Genomic DNA, 21186 nt, shown 5'->3' with positions numbered 1-21186 from the left:
GAAGGAAATCATACGGTATTTGGCCTTCTCCCTCTGACTTATTTCACTTTGCATTATACCCTCAATGTCCATCCATGTTGTCACAAATGGCTGGATTTCGTCGTTTCTTATGGCTGAGTAGTATTCCATTGTGTATATATACCATAGCTTCTTTATCCATTCGTCCCTTGATGGGCACTTAGGTTGTTTCCAAGTCTTGGCTATTGTGAATAAGGCTGCAATGAACACAGGGGTGCATGTACCTTTGCAAATTGGTGTTTTCAAGTTCTTTGGATAAATACCCAACAGTGGAATAGCTGGATCATATGGTAGTTCTATCGTTGATTTTTTGAGGAATCTCCATACTGTTTTCCATAGTGGCTGCACCAGTTTGCACTCCCACCAGCAGTGTACGAGAGTTCCCTTCTCTCCACATCCTCTCCAACACATGTTGTTTCCTGTCTTGTTAATTATAGCCATTCTGACGGGCGTCAGGTGATATCTCATTGTAGTTTTGATTTGCATTTCCCTGATAGTTAGTGATTTTGAACATCTTTTCATGTGTCTGTTGGCCATCTGTATATCTTCTTTGAAGAAATGTCTGTTCAGGTCTTTTGCCCATTTTTTAATTGGGTTGGTAGTTTTTTTGTTGTTGAGATGCATGAGTTCTTTATATATTTTGGAGATTAAGCCCTTATCAGATGTATGGTTTGCAAATATCTTCTCCCAATTGTTAGGTTGTCTTTTCGTTTTGTTGATGGTTTCCTTTGCTGTGCAGAAGCTTTTTAGTTTGATGTAGTCCCATTTGTTGATTTTTTCTATTGTTTCTCTTGCCCGGTCAGATGTGGTGTTTGAAAAGATGTTGCTAAGACCGATGTCGAAGAGCGTACTGCCTATGTTTTCTTCTAGAAGTTTCACAGTTTCAGGTCTTACATTCAAGTCTTTAATCCATTTGGAGTTAATTTTTGTGTATGGTGTAAGGTAAGGATCTACTTTCATTTTTTTGCATATGGCTATCCAGTTTTCCCAACACCATTTGTTGAAGAGACTTTCTTTTCCCCATTGTATGTTCTTGGCTCCTTTGTCAAAGATTAGCTGTCCATAGATGTGTGGGTTTATTTCTGGGCTTTCGATTCTATTCCATTGATCTGTGTGTCTGTTTTTGTGCCAGTACCATGCTGTTTTGGTTACTATAGCTTTGTAGTATATTTTGATATCAGGGAGTGTGACACCTCCAGCTTTGTTCTTTTTTCTCAGGATTCCTTTAGCTATTCGGGGTCTTTTGTTGTTCCATATGAATTTTAGGATTCTTTGTTCTATTTCTGTGAAAAATGTTGTTGGAACTTTGATAGGGATTGCATTGAATCTATAGATGGCTTTAGGAAGTATGGACATCTTAACTATGTTAATTCTTCCAATCCAAGAGCACGGAATATCTTTCCATTTCTTTGTGTCTTCTTCAATTTCTTTCAGAAATGTTTTATAGTTTTCGGTGTACAGATCTTTCACCTCTTTGGTTAAATTTATTCCTAGGTATTTTATTCTTTTTGTTGCAATTGTAAATGGGATGGTATTCTTAATTTCTCTTTCTGCTACTTCGTTGTTAGTGTACAGAAATGCAACTGATTTTTGTATGTTGATTTTGTATCCTGCAACTTTACCATATTCATTTATTACTTCTAAAAGTTTTCTGGTGGATCCAGTTTTCTCCAATTTTTATAAATAAAGTCATTCCTCCTAGTAATGTTTCTGTGATCGTATCTGCTGAAGAGACCACTCAGGTCCCCAGAATTGGTTAGCAGCTCCCTTTATAGTGTCTGGTTTGCTAGGAAATAAATTTATAGATATTAAGAACCCAGGTTTTAGAATCAGACTGACCTGGGTTCAAACCCTGTGTCTGTAGTTTATTAGCTGTGTTACCTTGGGCAAATTACTTTATCTTCCTGAGTCACTATGTAAAATATTATCTATTGAGAATTAAATGAGATAATGTAGGCATGGTTCTTAAAATAGTGCCTTACATTCATTGCCTTTCAACAGATTTATTGAGAAGGTGACATAAAGCAGACAAAAGTACTCCGACACAGATCACATAATAAATGCCCACTAAGTAATATCATTGTTATTTTTACTAGTACCTGTTCCTCCTCCACAACAGATCCATTATCAAGTGCTCAGAGAGAAAAACCAACAAATGATCCTATATTCCTATTTTGCCTCATGCCCCCCACCTCATATCCATTCGTTGTCTCCATTGCCATGTTTTCAGCAAGCATCCTCTTCTCTCTGCTTCTCCTGCTACCACCTGGCCAGGCCACATCACGCCAATCCTTGCCCTTCATCTGAACTTCTTATGACCACCATGGCCATCTATTCTCCTTACAATCCATTCTCCACAGAGTGGTTGTTGATTTTTACACCATAGAAATCATTGCTTTTATTTGCTGAAAACTCTCAAGTGGCAATCCAGGATGCATGAAATTAAATCTAAATTATTCTCATGTTTCTTGATGCACTGGGTGCTGCCTACTTTTTCTAGCATCTTGTTCCCTCCGTGCCATCAACCTCTAGAGACCTTGGGCTTCCTTCTGCTCCTTGAACAAACCAAAATCCTTTGCTCTTATTCTTCTCTCTCCCATGTCTTCATATAGCTGGCTCCTTGTCATAATTCAAAAGTCAGCTTGAATGGACGTCCTCAGACAGGCTGTTCTTGACTTCCATGGTCAGTTTTATATATAACATCCTATTTCATCTTCTTCATAATATGAAATGAGCTCATCTACTTATTTGCCCTTCAATAGGTTCTATAGTTCCCAGAATCTAAGCTCTGTGAGGGCAGGCACCTTACCTATCCTGTCAGCTGCTACATCCTCTATGCCTTATAAGAGCATGTGGCATATAGTAGGTGCATAATGAATATTTGTTGAATAGTATAATACCAAGATTCCAAATGCTGCTTCAGTTTATTAAGAATTTTCCCAAGTCATTTCACTTCTTAACTAGACGGGCATTTAGGCCCTTAGTATCACGAGTTCAAAGAACCATGGAAACCTTAGAAAGAAGCCATTATTGTACCTCATTTAAAGATATGAAAATGGAGACCCAGGGAGGTGATGAGGCTTACAGAATTATTTAGTGTTAGAGGCTGGACAGGAGCCCAGAGCTCCTAAAGTCTAGACAAGTGGTCATTATATGACCCCTGCCATAATACTGCTCTGCCGGACCCATGCTTCCTCTGACCCTCCAGACTGATAAGAAGAAGGCAATGATGTTTGAAATCGCACAAACCATTTCACAGGAGTTAGACAGAGACTGGAGTGAGAATGAGAACTATGCTGCTAAAACCTAGGAAAGAAGAAACAGGGCCAGAGAAGGTACTAGAGCAGAGAATCTCACCAAAAAAGTATACTCCTCAGCTTCTGTGAGTGAATGGGACCTCAGATTGGAAGCTACAAATTGGTGACATTGGAACTGTGTATTGAACTCTGTTCTGATTAGAAGAATTATAGAATCTCAGTATAGGAAGAGACCTCTATGGTTCATCCAACCCTCCTCAGATGTTTTATACCAGCTACATATGTCTTCCTGGAAGTCATCACTCTTATTTTAAATATCTCCAGTGTGGGAGAACTCATTGCCTCCGAAGGAAGCTCACTCTGTCTTCCAACAGCCTTGACTATAAGGGAACATTCTTCATTACACTGAGCTAGAAGTCCACTCCTCTAAATTCTATTGATACTACTTGTGCCATTTTGGGATATCTAAAGGAATTAACATGTCATCCCTGAGTTTTCCTTTCGCCAGTTCATTCACTTAATTTTCGTATGGAATGATCTTTCATTGACACAGAGGATTTTCTCACTGATCTTTCCCTCTCCATACAGTTAAATGTATCAACGTTCCTCGTGAAGTAGGGCTTCAGGTGTAGGGTGAGCAGCTTGGAACCTAAACCTTACTTTTCTCTGGAGATTATATTTATGTGATGTAACTAAACCTATTAGTCTATGAGTGCTCAGAGCCACCCCCATCCCACCTCCAACTCATTAAAAATAATCCTGCTCAGTTCCCACTCCTTCTCTATCCTACTAAGAAAGGATTTTTGCTTGCTGAGAAAGAAGTCAAGTTGACCTACTTAGTAAAATGATAGAAAGAGGGGTAAGGAGAAGGGAGATCAAAAAATTTTGTAGCTTGGTCATCAAGGAAGAGTTTTTTGGAGCCGAGGTTTATAAGAGACGCTGGAGCAGCTACAGGGTTTAAGGGAATTGGAGGAAAAAAGGAAAAGTGATGCTACAAAGTGTCAAGGTGGCTTAGTAATGAGGTTCTCTTTGGTGTTCTCCAAGAAATGCAAAGAGAAGGTTTCTATTGTTTTTAATTGCCTTTAGTTGTTAAACTCTGTTTCCTTGAATGTGATATACCACTCTGTGACTGGACCACATGGGTCGCTGAATTTATAAGGTTATGCACATTAAACATTAATCCTATAACAATTATAATGATTTGTATTCAGAGCGACTTTACTGTGTACCATGAACTATATGAAGGACTTTACATTTATTATCTCATTTAATTCTTACAGCACTCCTTTGAGGTATATGCTATTATAATCCTCATTTTTTAGATGAGGAGGCTGTAAAACATAGAACAGTAAAAGAAATTGTTCATGGATACATAGCTAAGTAATGAAATAGTCACTTCTCAGACCCATGTCCATCTAACTTTAAATCCCAAACGTTATCTCTTATGGTACCCCCTGAACAGAACGGCCTTCATGATTGTCCAGAGAGAAAAAGAGACAGAACTAGAGCTGTGTGTCTGGAATCCAGGAATCTTCTGGTGCTTTAGGGAGATCATACTACCTAAAGCTTGTCCCATGGGTTGACAGTCAAACATTGATTCAACATTCAGATCAGAGCCCAAAGCAAAGTACTAGTTGATATTTCTGGCACATTCTTTAGAAAGAGACCCAAACTTTCAAAACTTTCACTCTGATTTCCCACAATGTTGATTACACAGTTTTAGCCCATGAGTAATTTTTCCCCTTGAACACATCAATTCAGAAACCTTAAAAAACAAAACTGGGTCCACAAAAATATAATTGATAAAGCCAACTCTTTCCTAGCTGACTGTATGGTTTCAGCTAAAATGCAAGGTAAACTGAATTCCATAATGGACTATATACTTCATAATAATTGTTGTCTATTTGTATGCAAATAGCTGAACAGCTTCTCTCAATTTCAGGCTCTGGCTGTAAACTCACATCAGTTTTGGGTAGATTCTAATTATGCATTTGATATAATAGGTATTGAATCAATGAGAAATTCTAACACCAGTTTTGAAAGTTAATGCTCATTATTTACTATTTGAACCTTAGATTTGAAAGGTGTGTCTTTATAATAAAATGTGTTGGCTCATATCATTGTTTAGTAGCTGTTTAGTCTGAAACAGATTATTTAATTTCTCTGAGCCACAGTTTGTAAAAATGGAAATATTAGTGACACTTTTATTGGATTATCAGATAATTAAATAAGATAATGTATACAAAGTACTCAGGACAATATTCCAGTCAACAAATTACTGTTTTTCCTATTCTCTGCTGCCAGATCACCCTAATGGTCATTTGGTACTTCAAGTGGCCAAATCTTAAAAACATCCTCACAGTTCATTGGTTTGCTACAGACATTCCTACAAAAGGGGTCCCTCCATGACTTCAGCCTAACCTTTAATGAGAAGACAGAGACAACATTCAATAGGAACTGAGGGAGCAGGAAGCAAACACAGGGCAAGGCCAAGTAGACACATACAGATCTGCTCTGGGTCAACAACTTGCTCACCTAGTCTCGCGTGTCATCCTCAGGCATGAATGATGCCCACCCAGCTGTGTATTTCTGAAGACAAGAGCCATGGAAGGAAGAAACTGTTCTTTACAGGAGATGTTTATTTTCCCATTAATAAAGGGAAATTACTTTGTTGGTTGGGAGCCCAGATTTTAAAATTATTCCCATGGCTGTATCTAAAACCAATTCAATATTTAAAATTCAAATTTGTTTGGCATAATAGACTTGAGGATGTCATATCTTGTGACATGGCCAGTCATAAAATGTTCCATGGGAACAGACTGGGGCATACTGGGGGTGTGGGAAGAGAAAAACTGCAATTACTTATGTCCAGAGGGGCATAGTAAATGCCTGGGACAAACCCAGCTTCAGAGAACAGGATAAAATTCATCCAAATGGGTGGAAGATGCTCATACTATATGTTGACAGTATAGTGTGATTAAAAGAGGCCAAGCTTTAGAGTTGGACAAACAGATCCTGGCTCAAATCTAGCTCTGCCCTTTATTCTCTGGGTAATGTTAGGTGAGTTACTGACTTTCCTAAACCCTTGATTCTTCGTCTGTGAAATGTGGATTATAGAATTAATTTTGTTGTGGGGAGAAGGTAACTAAAGCACTTGATTCAATGCCTCATACATAATAAGTGCTCAATAAATAATAGCTATTGTTAGTGTTCTTTTGTTGTTGTTGTTGTTGACATGTTAGCAGCCACTACGTGCTAGGTCCTCCAACATATTTGTCTATTTTCCTCCAGGATATAATACCCTGCCATGTTATTATTAACATCCCATTTTATAGATGAGAAAATTGACCCATATGTCCAATGCTACATAGTTAAGAAAAAGCCAAGCTGGTTTTGAAACCTAGGTCTGGCTGGTTTCAGATTGCCTATTCTGACATTGTGGAAGTGAAAAGCTTCATTAATAAGATGCAGGCTATAATCTGAGAAAGGCTTTGACACGTAAAAGGAAGAGGTGACAGAACATCCCGACAGGTGAGTGTATAGAACTCAGTGGAAAAGTCATCTCAGAAGTCTGGACAAACAGGGTGACAACAGGCTACATTCAGGGACATCAGACAGCTGGATCCCAGCCCTCCAGGACTCCAGCAGAGCTGAGATAAGGCCAGACTCAGAGCAGAGCTGGCTTAGATACCAGAGTTGGTGGTAGTAGGTTACCTGGAAGCCCGCTAGAGTTCTTAAAATCTCTCTTGACAGCAGGAAGGATTAGGCTCAAGGTATCAGGCGGAACCAGCTGAGCTGCAGGTGGGACTCAAGTAGATCCAGCTGTGGGGATCCAGAGCAGAGGAGAAGCAGGAAGTCAGGCAGGTCGTGACACCAGCAAACAGTTGATTGGCACTTTTTTTTTTAACTTTGCAAACAGTTTCCCTGAGATCGTGCAGACACAGTCTTAAACCTGTCAATTCTAGACACTCTAGATTTACACATGCATACTGCACTGTCATTCTCCAAGTACCAGACAGCAAAATGCAGTGTTTCTTTCTCATTATAGCTATCCACTGTTCCAGGACCTTGGGTTTAATGACAGCTGCTTCTCTAACCTCTTCAAATTAGCAGGTAATTCTCCACGAGCACTGGCAATTCTGGAAGTTATGTAACACTCCTTGGCCTATGACCTGCATTAATGAACCATGACCTGAAGGTCTATGCAGAGTCAGCACATACCGGGAACAGATGAAGTCACTACCCTAACCATGTCCATGGCAGACATCACTAATCAATCACAGCACTCCTTTCAATTTGGCCTAGAAAATCCTTACTACCGTGTCCCAGGTGGTCACTACCAGTGGATTAGATTTAGCATATGATAAAACCTACTGACCAGAGAGACCTAGGGGTTTGCCTTTCAACATGTCAGTGAATTAAAAATAAAACTAATAACAGAAGCTTTAAATTGACCTTCTTGGTTAATTATGTAAAGAAATGCCTGAAGTACACTGAAAACTTGTGATAGATTACAAAAACAAAAACAAAAAAACAAACCAAAAACATTTCATTCATATAAGAAGGAACAAGGAGCCTGGATTCTCTCACTAGCTATCAAATTGAATGTAGCTGTGTGAGTACCTACTCTGCACCAGCCTATAGTCTAAGAATTTACATATGTTATCTTATTTAATACTCATAACAGATTAAGTAGGTACTTTTATTATCCCTTTTCACAGATGAAGAATGCAATATTAAGAGATTAAACAAGTTTATAAAGGTCACACAAGGTCATCAGTGGTAGCAATGAGATTGAAACCCAGGTCTACCTAATTTTACAACCAGACTCCTTAACCTCTACATTGTATACTGTCTCAACTAGATCTATGAAGCCAAAATAAAAAACAAAATGCTAAGTCAGCAAACAATGGGTATACCCTAGAATATTCTTAAGGCAGTGAGAGTTGCTCAGACAGTGGCAGTTCTTGAAAGGCTTCACATGAGTCTGTTCTCTTGGGGACCAGAGAATAATAAAGAGCCATGACAATGTAGGACAATCACTCTCCACAATCCCAGTGGGACCAGGACATCAGAAAATTTCCCCTTGGGAAATGTTGTTAAAGCAGTTGACTAGGAGATGAAAGAAAGATTACAGGGGCAAACAGCTCATTGATTCCCTCAGCTCTGTCAGGGTCACTGACTTAACAGAACCTGTCTTCTCTCCATAGCTATGTGCACAGCATGCCCTCACAGCCTCAACAGATGCCCTTGCCATGGGAGGGAGGTTGAGATATGACAGTCAATGCCAAGCCATCAATTACAACATAGACATCAATCCCAAAGGCCTTGTCATTCCCCATGTGTATTGCTGCCAACATCCTCTCCTTTCCTTGGCTCTCAGGTAGTTCCAGAGGGGGTGGGAGCTAAGCCCCAGCCCCAGAGGAAACCCATCTCTGTCCAAACAGCAATTTAATCCCCCAAATCTTCTCTTGCAGTGTGAAAATTGTGGCCACCCTAACATGAGCCCACCGACTTCTATCCGTCTCTCAGATTTTCTCTACTATCGCCTTCTCTTCTTTTACTATACTCTCAAAGGAGAAGCGTTTCCCTTATTGACCAATGCTGTTGCCTCTTCTGGCACTCTCTTCTGCATTTCTCCTGGGACAGTGCTCTGTTGGTTATCTCCTTTCTGTCTTAAAGAGAAGAGACATAACCCAGGCAAAGTTCTCCAATAGCCTGAAAAACATACCTTCCCTTGGGCCTGCTACCCTACTAATAAGATTTGCTGTTTTTACAATACAAAACACTCTGACACCAAATGTGTAGGGTTTTTCCACACCAACAATCAATTCTCCAACTCTCCAGACACCAACTGGTATCCAATGATTCAATTAAATTCTGACACTAACTACCCGGAGTTAGTTAGACTCCAAAAGTTAAGGGCCTCAGTCTCACAAGTCCACATTTCAGATGCCAATCACAAGTCCAGGCCTCCTATACTTCTGACTGACTGGCTATAAATTGGGGATTCCCATGACGCCCTCCTTGGGTTCTATAATTTGTTAGAAGAGCTCACAGAATTCAGGGAAACACTTTACTTACTAGTACCAGTTTATTATAAAAGATACTATAAAGGGTACAAATGAACAGCCAGATGAAGAGGTACATACGGCGAGGTCCAGAAGCGTCTTGAGTATAGGAGCTTGTGTTCCCATGGGGTTTGAGGCGTGCCACCCTCCCAGCTGGTGGATGCATTCACCAACCCAGAAGCTCTTAGAGACCCTTTGTTTAGAGATTTTATGGGTGTTCCATTATGGGGATGGTTGATTAAATCATTGGCCATTGGTGATTAACTCAAACTCCGACCCCTCTACCCGTCTCTTCTCCAGAGGTCAGAAGGAGGGGCTAAAAGTTCTGACCCTCTAATCACATGGTCAGTTTCTCTGACAACCAGCCCCCAACATATAGCTATCTAAGGGCCTTCAAGAGTCACCTCATTAGCATAAACTCCGGTCTGGTTAAAATGGCTTATTATGAATAACAAAAGCCACTCTTCTCACTCCTATCACATAAGAAATTCCAAGGGTTTTAGAAGTTCTGTGCCAGGAACTGGGGAGGAATACTGAGTACGTGTTTCTTATTATATTGCAATATCACAACTGCTATTGCCTGATCTCTTTCTTTCCTCTCTCCATCAATATTCTTGCAAGAGAAATTTGTACCCATCAGCCTCTACTTAATCACCACCTCTCACTCTATTACCTGCTGTAATATCACCTCTGTTACCATAACTCCAAGAGAAATGACATCTTGTTGGTCATTCATATGGATACCTGTATCAGATTGTACAAGAACGACTTCTGTTTATAAGTTACTGAAACCAACTCAAACTGCTCAAGTATAAAAGAAGGGAGGCATAGTTTACTGATTCAGGTACCCACACCTTGGAAAGGGCAGGAACGGACCTGGCTAGAACATGATCAGGGTGCTCTGAACGACTGTCCAACTTTCTCATTTCTATAGCTGTGTGCCAATAGGGAAACTGGGCTGTAGACCATTCTGCCCTCATAGTTTTATATTGTGTTCACCAGTTTGTTGGAAAATTCCAGAAAAAGGACAAAATTGGCCTGCCTTCAGTCATATGGCCACCTCTTGACCCATTCACTGTGGTAGGGGAAAGCTATGGCAATTAGGTCAGCCTAGGTCCTGGGTCTATGAGGCTGGCTAGAGTGGGGTAGTACCCGGTGCTAGAAGAAGCTAGAGAACCACATACACAGCTGCTGGGGAAATCATGAACTATGCAGCCACCATGATTTGTGTCTACAACAGACTTACACGTAATGTTGAGAATTGTGCAGGATAAAATAATAGATGGCAGAATTGGGGTCAATCATCAAAATCACACAATCATTAAGGTTGAGTAGAAATGTTAAGGCATACTTGCATTTCTAACCAAATATGTATTTAAAACCTTGGATCAAGTGGGCCTCATGTGCGTAGTACCTGAGCTGTATGTTTTGAAGGTAGACTCAGTAGGGCCAGGTGTCTCAGAATATTACCTCCACCTACCTGTTGTTCTTTTGCAACTCTGGAAAGCTCTTTTGAGTTTCAAAATCTCTCAATTCAAGCACAAGCCCCTATGAGAGGGCTCCCGTCATAGTTATAAGTTAATATCCTTGGAAGGAGTAGTTAACAAGCAACTCTGAACAAAAAGATCCTGCAGCACCAGAATCTGGAAACTACTGAGAATTTCGGGCCAGTGGGGGGAGGAAGAGGAGCCGTATTATAGGGGCTTATACTTTCCCAGCTCGAATTTAGCACACAGGAATATCCTGTGGCAAGACAGTGTTTTGAAGTGTTCCAATATCCCAATCAACAGAAAAGTGGGGCTGAGAAAGATTTGTTGAGGACTTGCCATGTGTCAAGTGTGCTAAATACTCCATAGGATTTAGTTCAACCCATTTTACAGATGAGAAAACTGAGGCTCAGAGAGGGTAAAGAACCTGCCCCCATTTATGTAGCCAGATAGTGACAGGTTTGGAATTCTTACCCAGGTCTATCTGCCTGGCTCCAAGGTGCTGAAGATGGGGCAGTTAATGAATAGGAAAATTTGTGCCAGAAACTAGGTTTTTTGACCTAGTGTTCTTTCTACAGAGTACATCTCCTTGCCTGTGTATGCCATAATGTCGAAAAAAGCATTTTCGCAAGAGCAACTTTCTTTTTTTTTGCTTTACAATGACTGTGAGATAGGCAGGAGGTAGGTGATTTTCCCTACTTAACAGCTAAAGGGACCAAAGCTCTGAAAGGATAAACTTAGCCCAGTAAAGATGTCATTCGAAAACCAGCAAGGCTGAGACCCCTGGAAACACCTTGCTTTTGCTTTTAATAATCATGTTCCCACAATTCAGCTGATCCCGAAACCAGCACCAGGCTGGTTGTTTTTGAGTGAACTCATCTCTTTCGTTTTTAGCTTCAATTCCTCGTGACTGTTTTATATTCTGAGCCCTGCCCTTATTTTCAGTCTCTCATAAAGAAAAGTTATTACATTAAAATTGAGCGACTCTGTCGGCCTCATTCCTCATCTCACACTGTATTTTTACATTATCAAGTAAATTAAAAGCCGTATATTATGTGTATGTGCATTAGGGAAACTCATTTAAAATTCTGTTTAGCACACATTTGCAGAATTTTGCTGATTCAATGAATGCCACATTTACCAATCAACATTTTGCTGTGAGGAACACTTTAGAGCTGGCCGACCCGATGGGGTCCATTTTGTACTTTCTCAAGTTTCAAGTTCTGCCTCGGCCTCCTCATCTGAGCAGGTGAAGGAGGGAGAGCCGAGTCCAGGAAGGCAATGTGAGCCTGGGGGACTTTTGGCCATACCTTCACACCTCAAGAAAGGTGAGACTGCCCATCCTTGGGTGCTGGCCACATCTCCCACAGAATAACCACAATAATAGTGAAACTATCAATACTCAGGGCCAGCTTCCAGGGCATGCAACCTGGGCAATCGTGAAGATTCAGCTCTGAGAAGGGGCCCATGCTTGGTTTCGTGCTCTGCTGTTACCATCTTGAAATTCCTAATTTTTTAACAAGAGGCCCTGCATTTTCATTTTGCACTGGGTCCCACAGTTTTATCGATAGCTACCATCTAGTGAACGTTTTCTCCAAGTCAGATGTTGAACTAAAGTTTCTCTAGCATTATCTAATTTAATCATTATAATATTCAGTTATTCAGCAAATATTGAGCCACCTTGAGGATCCAGACATGGTGTGAGGCCCCAAGAATACCAGAATAAACAAGATAGGCATGTTTCCTGCCTTCATGGAACTTAACATTCAAAACAGTATAGACACAGTAATTTCAAGTTGTAATAATTGCTCTCATGCAAAAATATAATAAAGGACTGAGGTAAATATAATAGAAGGATCCATGTGGAGTAAAGTAGCCAGGAAGGGCCTTTCTGAGACCCCTAAGAAACAAGAATTCTTATATCCATTTTACAGATGAGGAAAGTGAATCTCAGATAGAGTAGGTGACTTAGCCAAGGTCACAGAGTCAGACAATAGCAGAGCCAAGGTTTGAAGTCAAGTGTGTCTGACTTGGTGGCCAGTGTTCTAGAACAAAGCTTCTCAAACTTGAATATCCATAGAAATCACTGAGGATTGTATTAAACTGTATATTTTGATTCAGTAGATCTGGGGTGGTGCTGATCCTGCTACGCCCAGAACCACACTTTGAGTACAAGACCCTAAACACCCGTGCTAGGGGAATGTATTGGGGGTGGCCGCCAGACAGACTCACGGGCACTGTGACCTAGAGGACCAGTTCTCACTATAGGAAATCTGATGGGACTTGGTACCTATGGGCAGGCCCAGAGGGGCAGAGCAGAAACTCAAGGGCTGCCAGCCCTCATGGATTTCATGAATCTGCCTAAACCTTGGGGAAAAGAATGAAACGATCACTGTAACATTTTCTGACTAAGAACTTGGAAAGAGAGAACTGACCAACAAGAAAAGAAGCTTTCCCTCCTCTATAGATTCTGCCCTGCTCCCAAAGCCTAAGTTTATCACCTTGAGTGTTAAGAAATGTTTCTTTCTTATGTCCGACCACAATCTCTCCCACTGTCTCTTAAGCTCATTTTCTTTTGCAAAGTCGTCTATGAAGATAGAGCACGGCCAGGTGAAATTTCCCCGTATTCAAGTTAGTTTCAAGTCATCTTTAGGTTTCTAAATTCTAATTTAAATACCTTACTCCCATTTATTTTTGTCCTTATAGGAGTATAAGAATCATTTTTTAAAATCGCTATAATAATCTTTTTTTCTGATTTGTCTACCGTTTTCATGAGCCAAATATGACATTATAAGATTTGACTAATTCATTGCAAAAATAACCACATCCCAGGCCTCATAGGACATATTCCTTTTATTCCCCCACAATGTATTAAACGTATGGTCAACTATGAATGCCAGGTCTTTTCTACTGTATATGTATGTGTTGAGTCTCTCTATTCTCTGTAGTTGTCTTTTTTGCTCATTACTGAAACCATGGGGATTAACAGTAACTGGCACATAGTAGGTGATTAATAAATATCTGTCTAATGGATGTATAAACAACCTTGAACTAGTTTCTGCTGAACTATAATCTGTATTTAGAAAGTCTTCCTGTTTTTCAGATTATTAGAAACCTCCCTGAAGGGGGAAGTAACTTTACCTAGAGCAAATATGTGGATGTAGAATTGGCTGGTGGCATCTAATATTTTTCACGAGTAGTGGTTGACCAAAGAAAGTACAGAATCTGTAATGTTTGAGAATATATGGAGAAAAGAGAGACTGGGAAAGAGCTCTAGACTGAGAGCAGGAGTCAGGCAGCCAAGCTTCTAGTCTTGGCCCCACCCCAAACTAGCTGTGTGTCCTTGCGGAATTCATTAGACCTCTCTAGGCTTTAGTAATCTTGGCCAAGAAATGACAGAGTGGAACTAGGTGATTTCTAAGGATCTCTTCAGCAGTAGTAATCTATGAGTCCATAGGAACACTTGGATGGGGGTTTTGAAAATAGAAACCAGTACCAAAAGGGAAAGATTGTATAGACATACAATATCTGTCAGAGAGGATCCTTGGACAAAAATAGCTCTTGCTCCCTACCCTGGAGTCATATTTCCTACCTTGTGGTTATTGCAGTGATCTTTATGAACACAATTTCCTGTTTGACCACTTTTTGTTCTTCAGAAACATCTAGATATATGCGGTGTCCTATCATATTATTTGACTCAGCCTCTGCCCATGTTTGGCTGGAAAGTTCACGGTTCTCCTAGTGGTACATTTGATCTGCCCTCAAAATCCCATTGACTTTGTGCACTCATTGCCAGATCAGGCCCATTTAACCTGCACAACCATCTGACCCAAATGTGGGTAATTAAACACCTTGTGGATTTCAGCTCTATTCTCCAAGATATTTTCTCCTGAATCCCAGCTCTCCCTCTCAAATCCTTCAAATAAATCACTCCCTCTTCCTTGGGGGCGTCTGCTTCATTTGTTCCTGGGCTGTGGTTGGGAGATTTCGGCTCCAGGAGAGCAAGGCAGCAATATCAGTCAGCCTCCATTTGCCTCTGCTCCTTCCTGCGTGCCCTCTACCAGGAACCCATTTTTGCCGAGAGATTTTGTTTTTGCCTCTTTCCAATCCAATACACAAGCTTCCCACAGGTACCTAATGTTCCATCTGCATTTTAGCGAGTATCATCCTTGCATTCAGCCTGAATCAAGGGCTTTTCTCTCAGCATCTGGAATTTGTAGGTCTGCTGGGGGCATTGGCAGAGCAAACCATGAGTGGAAACGAAGCTGCATCTGTGCAATGAGATAACCTAGGGACAGAGGCCAAGGAGCTTTGGATTGAGCAAGGAAGAAAAATCTGGCTGTGATTAAAGAAGAGGAAGAAAATTAATGTGGATTGTGGATCTTCTATGTGCCTAGCAACATGCTGCATGCTTTAATAATGTCATCTAATCATCTCAATAACTCTATGAATTATTGGTTCCAATTTACAGATGGCAGAAGTGAGGCTGGGAGACAGAAAATAACTTGCCCAATGTCAAGTAACTAATCAGTGGGTTCAAACACAGGCCTGCTTAGCTTCAAAATTCATGTTCTTTCTTTTCTTTATCCAACTGCTATGGGGGGAGAAGAAAGAAAGAATGTGAGGACAAGTCAGGAGATGAGAAGGAAGTACAAGAAAGGAGAGGAGAGGAAAGGAAAGGAAAAGGAGAAAGAAAGGAAGGCATGGAAAGAGTGGAGGGACATCTACTGCTACCTCAAGTGGGACTCAGAGTGTGTCATCAACGCTGGAAACCGCCTCCTCCTCACTTTACGATTTGATTCCAAGACAGCAGTAGTCAATACGAATAATAAGAATCTTTCTTTTTTTATATTGAAGTATAATTGACATACAATATTATATTGGTTTGAGGCATACATCATAGTGATTTCATATTTACATACATTATGAAGTGATCACCACAATATGTCTAGTTACCGTTTGTCCCCATACAAAGTTATTACAATAGTATTGACTGTATTCCCTATGCTGTACATTACATCCCCATGACTTGTTTATTTTTTGACTGGAAGTTTGTACCTCTTAATATTTTTCACCTATTTCACCCATCCCACACCCCCCCGCCCTTTGGTAACCACCAGTTTGTTCTCTGTATATATTAGCCTGTTTCTGTTTTGCTTTGTTTGTTTTGTTTTTTAGATTCCACATATAAGTGAAGTCATACAGTATTTATCTTTCTCTGTCTGACTTATCTCACTTAGCATAACATCCTCCAGGTCCATCCATGTTATTGCAAATGGCAAGATGTCATTCTTTTTTATGGCTGAGTAATATTCCATTGTATATATTTACCACATCTTCTTTATCCATTCTTCCATCAATGGATACTTAGGTTGCTTCCATATCTTGGCTATTGTAAACAATGCTTCAATAAACATAGGGGTGCATATATCTTTTTAAATTAGTGTTTTCATTTTCTTCAGATATATACCCAGACGTGGAATTGCTGAATCGTATAGTTCTATTGGAAATCAGGAAGCATGACGCCTCCAGCTTTGTCTTTCTCAAGATTGTTTTGGCTATTCAAGGTCTTTTCTGGTTCAATATAAATTTTAGAATTATTTGTTCTAGTTCTGTGAAAAATGCCATTGGTATTTTGATAGGGATTGCATTGAATCTGTAGATTGCTTTGGGTACTACGGACATTTTAACAATATTAATTCTTCCAATCCATGATCATGGTATATCTTTCTTTTTATTTGTGTCTTCTTCAATTTCTTTCATCAGTGTCTTATAGTTATCAGAGTACAGATCTTTCACCTTCTTGGTTAAGTTTATTCCTAGGTATTTTATTCTTTTTGATGCAACTATAAATAAGATTATTTTCTTAATTTCTTCTTAAGAGTCTTTCTTCCTTAGGCCTCTTTTTGGGTCATTTGCCAAGTGAGTACAAGTGTCCACATATCACCTACGACCTGCTTCATAGCCCATGTTTGGGGTGCAGATGACCCATTCTTACAGTTTCTAGCCTTGCCCACCTATGTATAGGCATTATTATCTATCACTGTGTAAATAAGCACTCCAAAATGCAGTAGCTTACAAAAAGAACAACCTAATTTTCTTATTATCTCTCATGGTTCTGAGGGCTAACTGGACTCAGCTGGGCAGTCGTTGCTCAGGGTCTCTCATGTGGCTGCAGTCAGACAGTGGCTGGCACTGAATGCATCTTCAATGCTTCCTCACTCACCTGTCAAGTGGTTGGTGTTGTCTTTTGAGACTTCATCTGAGCTGTCAGCCAGAACATCTGCATGTAGCTTCTCCCTATGGCTGGACCTTCCTCACAGCATGGGGCTGGGTTCCAAGAGTAAGCATCTCAAAAGGCCCTAGTGGAAGCTGCACTGACTTTTATGACCTAGCTCGAATGTCTCACAGCATCATTTCGGCCATAGCCATAGGCCGGGCTAGATGCAAGAGGAAGGATAATAAACCTCACTTCACAATGAAAGGAATGGCACTGTCACATTGCAAAAAGTGCGTGTGGGATGGGAGATCTCATTATGACCATCTTGGAAACTATATTCTGCCAGTCTGCCTTCTGACTACATTTCATCTCTCTCCCACATACAAAACGTATCATCCCTTCTCCCAAGACCACCAAATCTCATACCATTACAGCATCTGCTCAAAGTCCACGAGCTCACCAACTAAATAAGGTTTGTACCTGCGGGTGAGGTTCCTTGAATGCCTCTCCTTGAGTACCATTCCTCTATCTGAAGATGTGTGAACCAAAGAGACAAGTTATCTGCCCCGCAAAGACATCACTTATTAAATATTCCCTCTATATTAGGCCCTGCATCCAGCATTTAGGTGAGTTATCTCATTTAATCCTCAGCAGTCCTGGGAAGTAATATTATCCCTAATATGGGAAATGAAACCCAGAGAGGCTAAGTGACCAAGATCTCACAGCTACTAAGTGAGGATCCTTAGGTCCTCAGTGAAGCTAACTTATCACACATTACACAAGATAAATTATGAACAACTTACCATATAGTTGACAAGCATAATTTATATTCAGTAGTAATTCTAAAGTGTTCACAGACTGCTGGGAGTCCCTGAGATACTTTCAGGAAGTCCAAGAGGTCAAAACTCTTTTCACAATAACATTACGACTTTACTTGTCCCTTTCACTGGACATTTGTGCTGATGGTGCAAAAGCAATGGGAGCTAAAAGGAATCACGCCTCCTTGAAGAAATAGCTGAGGCAGAGACTGGGGCAAGGTAGGCACAAGATGAGGTGGGAACAACTTATGCCAGAAAGTAAGAAAGTACTCAAGAAAGAAAAAGTGATTGGGACATGTCACAAAGACACAGGAGGCAGCTTGGAGAGCTCCCATTGGCCAGATACGGGACAATTTTAGCACCAAAATAATTAAGTATATGAATGTATTATAAATAATTAAAAAACTAAGAATTCATGAGTTTATATCAATAGAAGATAGATAGGTGATAGGTAGATAGATAGACAAATAGACAGACTTATACATACATACATAAGAGGGGGAGAAAAGAGGGTTCTTGCTTACAGCAGAATGCCAAGGCCAGTCGGGAAGTGCGGAGGGCGTGCTGAAGTTGGAGGATCATCAGTTTGTAACCACCACACTAACGGTGAGATCAGGCAAGAGTCATCAATGAATGCTAAATCCAGAGGGAAATTTTGATGAGAAGTAGGATATTTGCATGGTCTTAAGGTGTCTCCCCACAGACTACTTATTGTGGTAAAGGAGAAAAATAAAGCACAGTAATTATATAGCAGAGAACTCAGACCCCACCTTGACTGGCGATCACAATTAACTTTATCAATGAAAGATGTATGGCGACAGTGAGACTCCAGGTGTGGTTTCTGAGAAGGACACCTATGCAGGCTTCTGGCCTAGAATGCATAATCTGAATTTAATCCCAGTGAAACACGATGCAAACACAAAATGAAGACGTTCTTTTTTTTTAATGAAGGCATACAGGAGTGTGGCCTTTACTCTCAAAAATATCAGTGTCTTAAAAATAAAAGTTGTGGAAATATATTTCAAATTAAAGGAGGCTAAAGAGATAAGAGAACTAAATGCAATACCTGACCGCACACTGGATTTTGTACATATAAATCACCTCATTAGGTCAACTAACAAAACTGGAATATGGGCGATAAAAATGTTGTCTCAACGTAACGTTATAAAGGTTGATAACTGTACTGTGGTTATTAAAGAGAATATCCTTTTTCTTAGGAAATACAGACCAAAATATTTAGGGGTAAATGGCGATGAGATGTATGTAACTTACTCTCAAATGATTCAGCAAGAAAAAATGAGGGCAGGAGAGGGCAAATGATAAAGCAAATGGAGTAAAATGCTAAAAATGGTGAATCAAAACAAAGAATAAGTGAATGTTCTTTGTACTATTTTTATTTTTGAAATTTTTGAGTTTAAAATTATTTCTAAATAAAAAGTGAAAAAGAAAAGCAATAATCAGTAAAATCACTGGTGCTTTTACACAAATTCAGGCAGTGCTACCAAACGGTACTAGTAGCCATTGTGTGACATTCTTCACCACAGCATACTCAAAATTTTTTTTAAAAGCCAGTTTCATTAAAAAATGTCATTGATGATGCAATAAGAATTATTAATTTATTAAGCCGTGGCCCCTGGGTACATGGGATTTTAATATTCTTTGTGGTGAAATGGGAAATACACATGAAGCACTTCTGCTGTATGTAGAAGTATGATAGTTTCTAGAGGAAAAACACATGTGCAATCGCTTGAGTGTGAGCAGGATTCACTGGTTTTTTCCCATGGAATTCCGTTGTTTTTTGTTGTTAGTTTTTTGAGGGGGGAGGAAGATTAGCTCTGAGCTAACATAGGATGCCAATCCTCCTCTTTTTGCTGAGGAAGATTGGCCCTGGGCCAACATCTGTGCCCATCTTACTCCACTTTATATGGGACACCACCACAGCATGGCTTGACAGGCGGTGCGTCAGTGCGCACCCGTGATCCGAATCTGCGAACCTGGACCGTGGAAGTAGAGTGCGTGCACTTAACCACTACGCCACTGGGCCGGCCCCCCATGGAATTCTGTTTTGACCTGAAAGAATGACTTAGAGACAAACTATGTTTATTCAGACCTAAGTATTGGGCACTTTCTCAAAAATGAATGAAATGAGACTGTTACTTCAAGGAAAAAAGTGACGGTATTTTTGCTAATAAAATTTAAGATTTCGTGTGAAAATTAGAAAATATTAGAAAACTTAGTATCTGGCACCATGAGTTTGACAGTATCCCAATGCTTAAACATTTTTCTGATGAGATTGTTGGTGATATTGATCACTATGATTTTGGATATTGAAGATGAAGTGTGTGAACATTGGGAAGATCTGCAAAACTCAGTAAACCAATATTTTTCAAATGACCAATGCATGAAGATACAAAATCATGCATGGGTAAAGATCCACTCAAAGTGCAAGAGATGCTAATGGATTTTAAAGTACCTGAGCATGAAAAGTTTATTAACAAGGTTTCAGATTTTAAGAAACTACTATTTGTTGAGTTTTGATATAATATCAAAGAAGAATCTCTGTAATTATCCAAAAGTCTATTAAAATACTCCTCCCTTTTCCTACTACACATCTGTGTGAGGCAAGCCTTTCTTCACATACTTTAACCAAAATAAAATATCACAACAGTGAATGCAAAAGCAGATATGAGAATCTCGCTGCCTTCTACTAAGCCAGACATAAAGAAATTTGTGAAAATATAGAACAACATCCCGCTTCCCACTAATATTTCTGGTTTTAGAAAGTATAGTTATTTTCATTTTTTAAAAATATGCCTTTTATGACAAAATCGTCCCATTTGCAACGACATGGATGGGCCTGGAGGGTATTATGTTAAGTGAATTAAGCCAGAAAGAGAAAGACAAACACTGTATGATCTCACTCATATGTGGAATATAAACCAACACATGGACAGAGAAAACCGTATTGTGGTTACCAGGGGCAATGGGGGTGGGGGTTGGGCACAAGGGCCCAAGGGAGACATATATGTGGTGACAAACAAACAAAAATGTACAACCCAAAATTTCACAATGTTATAAACTATTAAAACATCAATAAAAAAATATGCCTTTTATGTTAATATGAAATGTGTTTGTTGTTGCTACATTTAAATGACAATAAATATTTTTAAAATTTATCAGTTTTAATTTCTAATGTGATATCTACATAAGCCAAAGCTCCTTGGGGTCCTCAATAATTTCAAAGAGCATGAAGGGGTCCTGAGACCATTTCACGTTCTTGGTGAGAAGGCTGGTAAGCCCCGGTGCCTGCTCTCC

The sequence above is a fragment of the Ceratotherium simum genome, chromosome 23, assembly GCF_057802395.1.
Source record: "Ceratotherium simum simum isolate JZ-2026a chromosome 23, ASM5780239v1, whole genome shotgun sequence".
NCBI classification, from domain to species: Eukaryota; Metazoa; Chordata; class Mammalia; order Perissodactyla; family Rhinocerotidae; genus Ceratotherium; species Ceratotherium simum.
Note: the sequence above shows the minus strand (reverse complement) of the source record.